We start from the raw sequence: 9,688 nt of genomic DNA, 5'->3' as shown, positions 1-9,688 counted from the left end.
AATTAGTACAAAAAAATTAAAAGTGAAGTGTTTTAGTCCTCTTTTTATAATTATTTTCATTTGTCTCCCTCACGACACTCCCACAGTAGTCTCCTAGCATATTCTGATCCCAAAAACCTTGATAATTCCTCTCGAAAATCTTCAAATCTTGATGGAAACGCTCTCCATGTTCGTCACTCATGTGTCCGAGGTTTTCCGGGATAAAATCCACATGAGAATGTAAAAAGTGAATTTTGAGGGATATATTTACACCCATCAGTTCAAAATTATGTAATAAATTCGCAACAATATCTCTGTAATTTCGACTTTTCTTATTCCCCAAAAATTCTTGAACAACAAGTTTAAAAGAATTCCATGCTGCATTTTCAACGTCGGTTAATAGACACTCAAATTTGGTATCAACCAAAATGTTTCTTATTTGAGGACCCACAAATATCCCTTCTTTTAGTTTAGCCCCAGAAAGACTCGGGACCACGCTGCATAAATATTGAAATGCTGGTTTTGTCTTATCTAAAGCTTTTACGTAATTTTTTAATGTAAATAAGCATTTTGCAGTGTTTGTGTTATAGGAAAACCTTGATTTGACTGAATAATTTTTCCGCAAATAAAACAAAAATGGTCTGGGTTTATTTTACACTTTCCAGAAGACATTTTAAAATAATTTTTACTTTAGAGTTTTGTATTTAATAGCGATTTATTAACGTTTATCTACAGGAAAGATGTACTTTTAAACAGTATTTATTTTTTTCCCGTTATTTTTTTTGGAATTTGTCAAAAGAATACAACTCTGAAAGTATCTAGTAGCTTCGCCAGAGTGTTATGTACCCAAAAACGATGTGAATACCTAATTACCACAATTCGGTACACTACAGTATGCATTAGTAGTACTCAGGTCAGGGGAAAAATAAAAACCCATATATCTCAAAATTTTGACGTATAGAAGGGAAACAAAAAATGGTCAATTAACTAGCGTCCCTAGCTCTTCTCGAAAATATAAGTTTCATTCCATGAGCAAACAAAAATGTTTGATTTGTAAACTAGTGTAATCGATTGTCGACTTTTCTATCATCCATTTTCATTTTGATTTTTACAGTCGATTAATCGAACCCAATAATCGATTTTTTAAAAATCTACCTTCATTTTTGAGAACTATAGCAAATATACGCTATAATTACGGATTAAAATCATATTTTGGAAGAGTATTATAACTCCTTTATGTTGAGGTACTCATTTTAAATGCAAGTGCAATATATTTTTTTAACAATCTAAAAAGTCGACTTTTATCGACTATTCGACTTTTGAGATAACAATATCGATTGTTCGACTTTTTTCCGACCAAAAAGTCGATTTCGACTTTTTTCAGGAAATAGTCGATTGTTCGAACAATCGACTTATACAGGCCTGTCATACATTTTGTTCGGAATGGTTTCAATTCCGTAGTTTTTATTCCGATCGATTTCGTTTTAGGTTCTTCAGATTCCGTGTAATTTATTAATTCCAAAAATATTTAATTCTATATTTCTGATTTAAATTTGAATGTGTTTTTTATATTAAAACAAAAGGAAAGCTTTGTTGCAGTGCCTTTAGCAAAATCCACTTGACATTACGCCTATGGGGATTAAAGAAAAATTTTGCTTGGGGGGTACTTATAATATACCATTTTGGGGGTACTATCCCAGTTGGCCAGCAGTTCTGACTGCCTTGATCGTGGCCGTACCCTATTATGAGGAAAATTTTTGGTTAATTCTAATGTTAGTATTTTTTTTTGTTTTGGTTTGATGTTAGTTTTAGTTAGTTTCTATCTACAGATATTTATTGGCTCAGTGGCCTATTTGATAAGGGTTCCACCAGGAGAGTATGCGAGTGGTCAGCTCGCAGTGGAAACACCAACCTGGGAATGGTCTAAAAGTCATGTGGTGGAGTTAAGCCACAACCTTTCCCAAACTCAAATACCTGAAAAAAAGAAGAAAAGAAACAAATTAGTAAAGATAATCCAATTAGGTTGAAACGATACAGTTTTACCAGCATTCCTGAAAAGAAAAGAAAATTTAATAACTATTAATTATAATATATTTTAATAAATACTTACCCTCAGCTTATGTTCTGTCTGCTTCTTTGTTGTCATTAATTAATGTTTTGTATCAAGTTCTCACATGTAATGAATTCGCCGCAAACATCTGTAGTAGTAAAAAGGGTTACCAGATGTGATATAATGAAAGTACTCAGACACAGTGTGAGAGAAATGTGTAGGTAGAATTTTATGAATGAATATAAATGTTGATAGTTCGTTAAATTCAAATAAGGCTATTCAATGTTTATAAACAAATTGTGGGAAAATTAGAAAAGGATGGTTGGGTATGCGATGTGAGAATGCGATGAATATATGATTTAAAGGAGCATAAATATAATAGGCCCAATTGGAATATAAATTCTTGGAACATATAGGGTATAAATATAAGTTTTTGCTCGGCCATCTTAAAGAGATAGAAGATAACCAACAGTCCCTGTGTATACCTACAATTTTTTTTAATAAATTAAATATTTGAAAAAAAAAGAATAGAAATTTAAATTAAACAATAAGAAAAAAGGAAAACATCTAAATAGTGAATTTCAAATAAGCTGTGAATTGAAAATAAACTTGCCAAATAAGTAAAGGTAAGATAAATTGTCTTAGCCTATTTGATAGATGAGTGCTGATTAATTTTATTACTTATAGCAGGTTAGATTCTGCAACAGGAAATTGAAGAAATCCCTGCACTATTCAACCAGACAATTAAAACTCTTAGTCCCCCATAACTGGAGCAGGGCCAGAATAAAAAAGGGGACTACAACATTTTTTTTGGGAGAATTTACAAAACGCAACAACAGCACAACAAATTCTAATTATATGAGGTATTACATCACCAAAGGAAAACCCATTATAAACAGGGAAGTGATTAGAGTTAAGAAAACAATATTAATCTATCTCAAATCATTTTTAAATACATTTTTTTAATTATCTTTATATATAAATCCCGATTAACGTCTTTAGTTTAAGTTTGGTAGTTTTAGTTTTTTTGTTTGTTGTTATAATTAGTCATTAGGCACCCTAGCTCTTCGATGAATACCTGACTTTTTTTTATTCCATAAAATTTAGTTATTATACCAGTTTTAGTGTTCTCATCAAATCCGGTAGAAAAATTTTAAATCAGGCATAAATAAGCCAGAAAGAAAATCGTTTAAGTGAGCTCTCTTAGGCTGATATTAGGTTAGGTTTAAAAGTGAATCCCCTAACAAATTGCTGGGGCATAAGTTGATGAGGAAACTAATATATAAAGGGATTTGTTTTGTTGTGATTTTTGAAAATTTAATTGTTCTAGTCGGTATTTGTTGAGGCAGGAATTAATTAGTTTAAGAATTATTGTTAAGCCTTAGTTTTGTTATATAAATATATATTAAAGTTCGATTTATAGTTATTTTTTTAAATAGAGTTAATAATATTAGTTCACCTTTTATTCGTTAAGCAAATCGATATAATAAAAGAAACATGTTATGATTAAGTTATTCACTTAGAATGCAGGAATAATCTTATTTAGCAGAGTGGTTTATTAAAGGTAAGTGGTGTGGTTTGAGGAAAAAAAGGGATCCCCGTAAATATAGAGGTATGGGAGATTATGGAAGGGAAAGGGCAAAATGGAGTAAACATCTAACTCCACTTCATAGGTGTTCCATTTGATGTTAATATTTAGACAGAATGATTGATAATTTATTGTGACAGTTCTTTGGGCCATAACGAAGGGAGGTTCTCGCACCGTGAGTAAGATACATGCATGTGAGCTGGTCGGCAACTAATTCGTTATGGTGCCTTTTCGGGACTCGTAACAGTATGGCGCCCAATGTAAAGCAAAATGTTTATGTAGAAAGAATAGTGTGTAGTGACATCAAGACACATAGCAATAGACCAATAGTTTTGAAATGACAATAGCCAGTGAAATATTACCAAAAATCTCGATAGAAAATTATCTCAATCATTTAAGTAGCCATTTTGGTGAAATGTAAAATCCAAAAGTTTGTTGTACTTGAATGATGAGATTAGTTTCTACGGTATATAGGTAATTGACTAATTTTCAGAGTGGTAAATAAAGTTCATAATAGTTGCAGATTAAAGTCAACTTTATTCGTACAAATTACCACTAAATGTTTTTTTTTGACAAAAGTTATTTTTTTTGTTTTAGTTTGTCATCACAATGAACTGAATCTGATAGCTCCTCAGGATAAATATCCTGAAGTAGAAGTATCAGAATAATTTCATTGTGATCCTTTGAAAGTCTATTCATTAAGACTTGTCAATGTACAAACTTTAACGTTCATAGTTTATTTTTAGTAATTTTGATTGGGAACACCTAAGAGAAGAGCATATAAATTATATATACACACCACTGCCAACAATAACCACTCACAATTTAAAATTCTGAAAGAAAAAGAAAATATTGAATTTTGTAGAAATTTATGAAATATAATTTATTCTCCAAATAATTGGAAATTATTATTATATAGGATTAGGTATACAATTTTTTTATTATAACGTATAGTTTATTTTGTTTAAAGTTTTTTTTTTGTTTAAAATCGTTAGAAAATTATTTTTTAAATTATTGCTTTTGCAAAATTGTTTGAATTTTGTTTGTTAGTTTTTCGTATACATACATATCGTTATTTTTTAAAATCCTATACAATATTTGTTTATATTTTTTAGCGTTAGTGAATAGTCTAGTAAATTTTGTGTATGATTAGATGTTAAAGGTATGAATGTTAATACTAGAAATCAAACTAGAAAATACAATAGGCAAAGTGAAATAGAAGCAAGTACATCAATCGCAATACAAAAAAATAGAAAACGAAATAGAAATCCAGATTTTGATTTGAATAGATCCACAATCCATACAGAACCTAAACAAAGAAGAACGTACAGAATGAATATATCAGGTAATCCAAATTCCAATGGGAGCAATGTTGTGTCCCAGATTACTGACCTTTCTGGGACGATAATAGCAGGAGCCCCGGGGGAAGCAGTAGTGTCAAATCCGGTAGTTAGTTGTGAAGGCAATGATGAGGGGTTAGCACCAGGTGTCAGAAACCTGGTGGTAGATGAAGCCATGATGGTACAAAGATCTCTAGAAGATAAAGTCCGCAAAATGGTGCAGGACGAGATGGTAGATATTAAAAAGAACATCGGTGATTTAGCCAAGGCTGTAGAGAATCTGTCCCGTGTGGTTGCCTCAAATCAAACGGGAAGTACTCCCAATAATTTTCCCAACAACAACAACCGCATTCGCAATGTAGGAAATGTTCATAATGTTGATGCCTACAATAACAATAGTAATTTGAATGCAAACTTCAATGCAGAAAACACAAATATGTACATACCTGATCGTTATTCAACTCGTACACCCAATCTTCCTGGTTTCAATTTCCAATTCCCTGCTAATCATCCTGCAAATTGTCCGTCGAGAAAGGAGAATAATGCTGGACCTGGAAATCAGGAGATATTTGATTTTAGACAAATTAGGATTGATAAATTAGGTATTGTTTTTGATAACAAATCTATCACTATTGATGATTTTATATTTAGATTGGAACATTTGAGGGCACATTATAATATCCCCGAGAGAGAAGTTGTTCGAGATTTTCATTTACTAGTTTCAGATTCGGTAAAGGATTGGTATTGGTCTTTCATAGGAATGCATGGTATGACAGAATGGCCAGTTCTTCGCTTAGCCTTGTTATCACAATATCAAAAACCAAGGTCTAATTTTGAAGTTATGAGAGATTTAGTCGAAAGAAAACAGGAAAATTCTGAATCGATCGATGATTATTTTCATGTGATGAATAAGCTGAGGTCAAAATTGACACAGCCTATACCAGAATATGATATGATCAAAATTTTTAAAAGAAACCTTAATCTAAATGTTGCAAGAATAGTTTACCCTATATCAGTTTCTTCAGTAGAGCAGTTACGCATTGAGTGCAACGAAGCGGAAAGAAATTTCCCTAGAAAAGAATTTAGAAATCCTATGCCAACTACACGAATGTCTAGGCAAGTAAATGAAATATATTATGATGATGCAGAAGATAATGATGTCATAACTCGTCCTGAAATAATTGACGTAGATGCATTGCAATTTGGACAACAACAACAACAAAAGCAACCAGTAATTTGCTGGAATTGTAAAGTTTCTGGTCATGTATTTATGGAATGTCCAGTTGAGCAACGAGCTCTATTTTGTTATAAATGCGGAAAACCTAATGTTACAACGCCAAAATGCCCATTTTGTCAGCAAAAAAACATGAAGAGCGGCGTGGGAACATCAGGGGACCTTCGTCACAGGGAGAACCCTGCAGCACAAAGAACCTAAATGAATACAAACTAGAAGGCAACATAGTAGCACAGAATATAATTAATGCGAATGATAGTAAATATATACCTCAAAAACGACATTATCTCCCTTTAGAAATTAGACAACAAAATTATGACAGAGTTAGGGCTAGAATGTTTGGACCGAAAATGGTTTCTGAACGAATATTGAAACTTCGCCGGAAATTTAAGGAGCGTAAACGAACCAGGAGATTTGTAGTAGATTCTGTAAAACGAGCAAATAGAAATATGAATGATCCCAGAGTTTTTGTAGAAGTAAGCATAAAAGGTGCATTGCGAAAAGGATTGTTAGATTCAGGGGCCTCAGTTAGTATTTTAGGAAAAGGTTGTCGAGAGTTTGTAGAGGAAAATAACATTCAAGTATACCCTTTGTTGACCAATGTGAAAACTGCCAGCAGTCAACAACATAGTATAATAGGAAAAGTAAAAATATTCATAATGTACAAAGAGCAACAACACGAAATGTTATTGTATCTTTGTCCAGAATTGGAACAAAGCTTGTACTTAGGAATAGATTTTTGGAGAGCATTTGGATTGGCTCCTGAGATTGTAGGAATAGATGAGCTAGATATTAGTAAATTACAAAAAGATTTTAGTGATTCTAGTATGGAATATAGGATGAAACCACATGATCTGACAGCTGAACAGCAAGAGAAGTTAGATAAAGTAGTAAATCTTTTTAATACTTTTGAGGAAAAGGGACTGGGACTGACATCAATGGAAGAGCATAGTATAAAATTAGTGGATGATGCTGTTCCAGTTAAGGATCGCTACTATCCAATATCTCCAGCTGTCCAAGAGATCACGTATGCTGAAATCGATAATATGTTAAGACTTAATGTTATTGAATTGAGCGATAGTCCGTGGAGTAATAGAACGACAGTAGTGAGAAAGCCCGGAAAGAATCGTTTATGTTTAGACGCTAGAAAGTTAAATAAACTCACAATAAGGGATGCCTACCCATTACAAAATATAGATGGAATTCTGAGTAGGATAGATGAAACCTATTTTATAAGCAGCGTGGATCTCAAGTATGCCTTCTGGCAAATTAAACTCGATGAGCAAAGTAAACAATATACAGCATTTACCGTAGCTGGCCGTCCATTATATCAATTCAGAGTAATGCCATTCGGTTTATGTAATGCTGCTCAGCGACTTTGCAGGTTAATGGACAAGGTGATACCCCAAAGTTTAAAAGACAACGTATTCATATATTTAGATGATCTTTTGGTTATATCGAGTACGTTTGAGGAACATTTGAGATTATTATCTGAAGTTGCGAAGTGTCTCAAAGAAGCGAATCTCACTATTGGGCTAAATAAATCTCAATTTTGTTTTCAAGAACTGAAGTATCTAGGTTTCATTGTAGGTGGCGGTATGTTAAAAACTGACCCAGGAAAGGTAGAAGCGATCAAAAACATAAAATTACCGAAGACCACAAGAGAGGTCAGAAGTTTTCTAGGTACCGCTGGGTGGTATAGGCGTTTTATACGCGACTTTGCTACTATTTCAGCACCTTTGACTGACACATTAAGAAAATCAAAAAAATTTGTTATGACTCCAGAGGCGGCAGATGCTTTTGAAAAACTAAAAAGAGCTTTGACTTCAGCTCCGGTTCTAAGGCATCCAAACTTTTCAAAAAGATTTTTCGTCCAATGCGACGCATCTGATTATGGTGTAGGTGCTGTATTATTTCAGCTAAACGAAAAAGAGGAAGAGCATCCAATTGCGTTTTACTCTCAGAAGCTGAATTCTTGTCAAAAGAATTACAGCGTTACAGAGAAAGAGTGTTTGGCCGCAGTGTTAGCTATTCGAAAATTCAGATCATACGTGGAAATGATGCCATTTACTGTCATAACAGATCACGCCAGCTTAAAATGGCTTATGACATTAAAAGACCTAAGTGGACGATTGGCAAGATGGTCTTTACAATTACAGGCTTATGACTTCGATATAAAACACCGAAAGGGATCGGATAACGTTGTAGCTGACATGTTGTCTAGGGCACCGCGTGAAATGGTAGTTAATGAGATAAGTAAGGATGAAATGCTAGATTTTGAGACTACGGAATTCGAAAGTGAAGCATACCAAAATCTTATTACTGAAATTACAGAGAATAAGGAAAAATTGCCTGATCTCAAGGTCATTGATGGAATGGTTTTCAAGAGAACTAAATACAATCAGGAACTTGGTGATGAATACCAATGGAAATTGTGGATTCCGGAGAACATAACAATACCTATTGTAGAAAAAGCTCATGCACCAAATAACGTAGCTCATGGAGGTATCGCGAAAACTTTAGAAAGAGTGAAAAGGTATTTCTACTGGCCAAAGATGACTAGTCAGATAAAAACTTATGTTTCAAAATGTCAAATTTGTAAGGAAACTAAGCCTTCAAATCGCAATTTAATGCCAGGAATTGGTGAGGAAGTTGTAACAGAAAGACCATTCCAAAAACTTTACATAGATTTTCTCGGAAAGTATCCTAGGTCGAAAAATGGAAATTGTTTTATATTTATTGTAGTAGATCATTTTTCAAAATTTATTTTTTTAAAAGCTATGAAAGAAGCAACCACAAGTAACGTTATACAGTTTCTGGTAACCGAGATTTTTCATAAATTCGGAGTTCCAGAAGTTATCCATAGTGATAATGGGGCCCAGTTTGTAGCAAAATCATTTAAAAATATGATAGAAACATATAAAATTAATCATATAAGAACAGCCTTTTATTCACCTCAATCTAATGCCTCAGAAAGGGTGAATCAATCCGTATTGGCAGCAATTAGGCAATATCTTGATGATGATCATAGAGATTGGGATCTATATTTATCCGAAATTGAATGTGCCTTAAGAACATCCATTCATTCTGCTACTGGCGTGTCCCCATTCTTTTCGCTATTTGGATTTCACATGTTCTCGAGTGGTGCGGACTACAAATTAGCACGAAAACTTTCGTCACTGAACGATCATGAAATTATGAATTTTGATAGGAATGAAAAACTTGAAATTATCCGAGAAAACATTAAGAAAAACATGCATGAAGCCTATGAGAAATCTGCTAGAAGATATAACCAAAGAGCTAGAATTGTAAAATTCCTACCAGGCCAAGAAGTTTATAGACGGAACACTGTATTGAGTGACTTTAAGAAAAATATAAATGCTAAGTTTTGCAAAAAGTTTATAAAATGCCGAATATTAAAACCAGTTGGTAATAATATGTATGAATTGGAATCTATGAGTGGAAAACCGATAGGGGTATTTCACGTAAAAGATATT

At 33.1% G+C, this 9,688-nt stretch overlaps 1 long non-coding RNA gene across 1 annotated transcript; it reads right to left on the bottom strand.

Annotated features, from left to right (window-relative positions):
- Window positions 1–4,538: 4,538 nt before the first annotated feature.
- Window positions 4,539–5,486, bottom strand: LOC135955811 (uncharacterized). The gene is made up of 2 exons (XR_010576302.1): window positions 5,404–5,486; window positions 4,539–5,341 (listed from the first exon to the last, which is right to left on the bottom strand). It is a non-coding gene; the product is annotated as an uncharacterized LOC135955811 (long non-coding RNA).
- Window positions 5,487–9,688: the final 4,202 nt, after the last annotated feature.

This window comes from Calliphora vicina, chromosome 3 (genome assembly GCF_958450345.1).
Source record: "Calliphora vicina chromosome 3, idCalVici1.1, whole genome shotgun sequence".
NCBI lineage: Eukaryota > Metazoa > Arthropoda > Insecta > Diptera > Calliphoridae > Calliphora > Calliphora vicina.
This window is presented reverse-complemented; position numbering and strand designations above follow the sequence as displayed.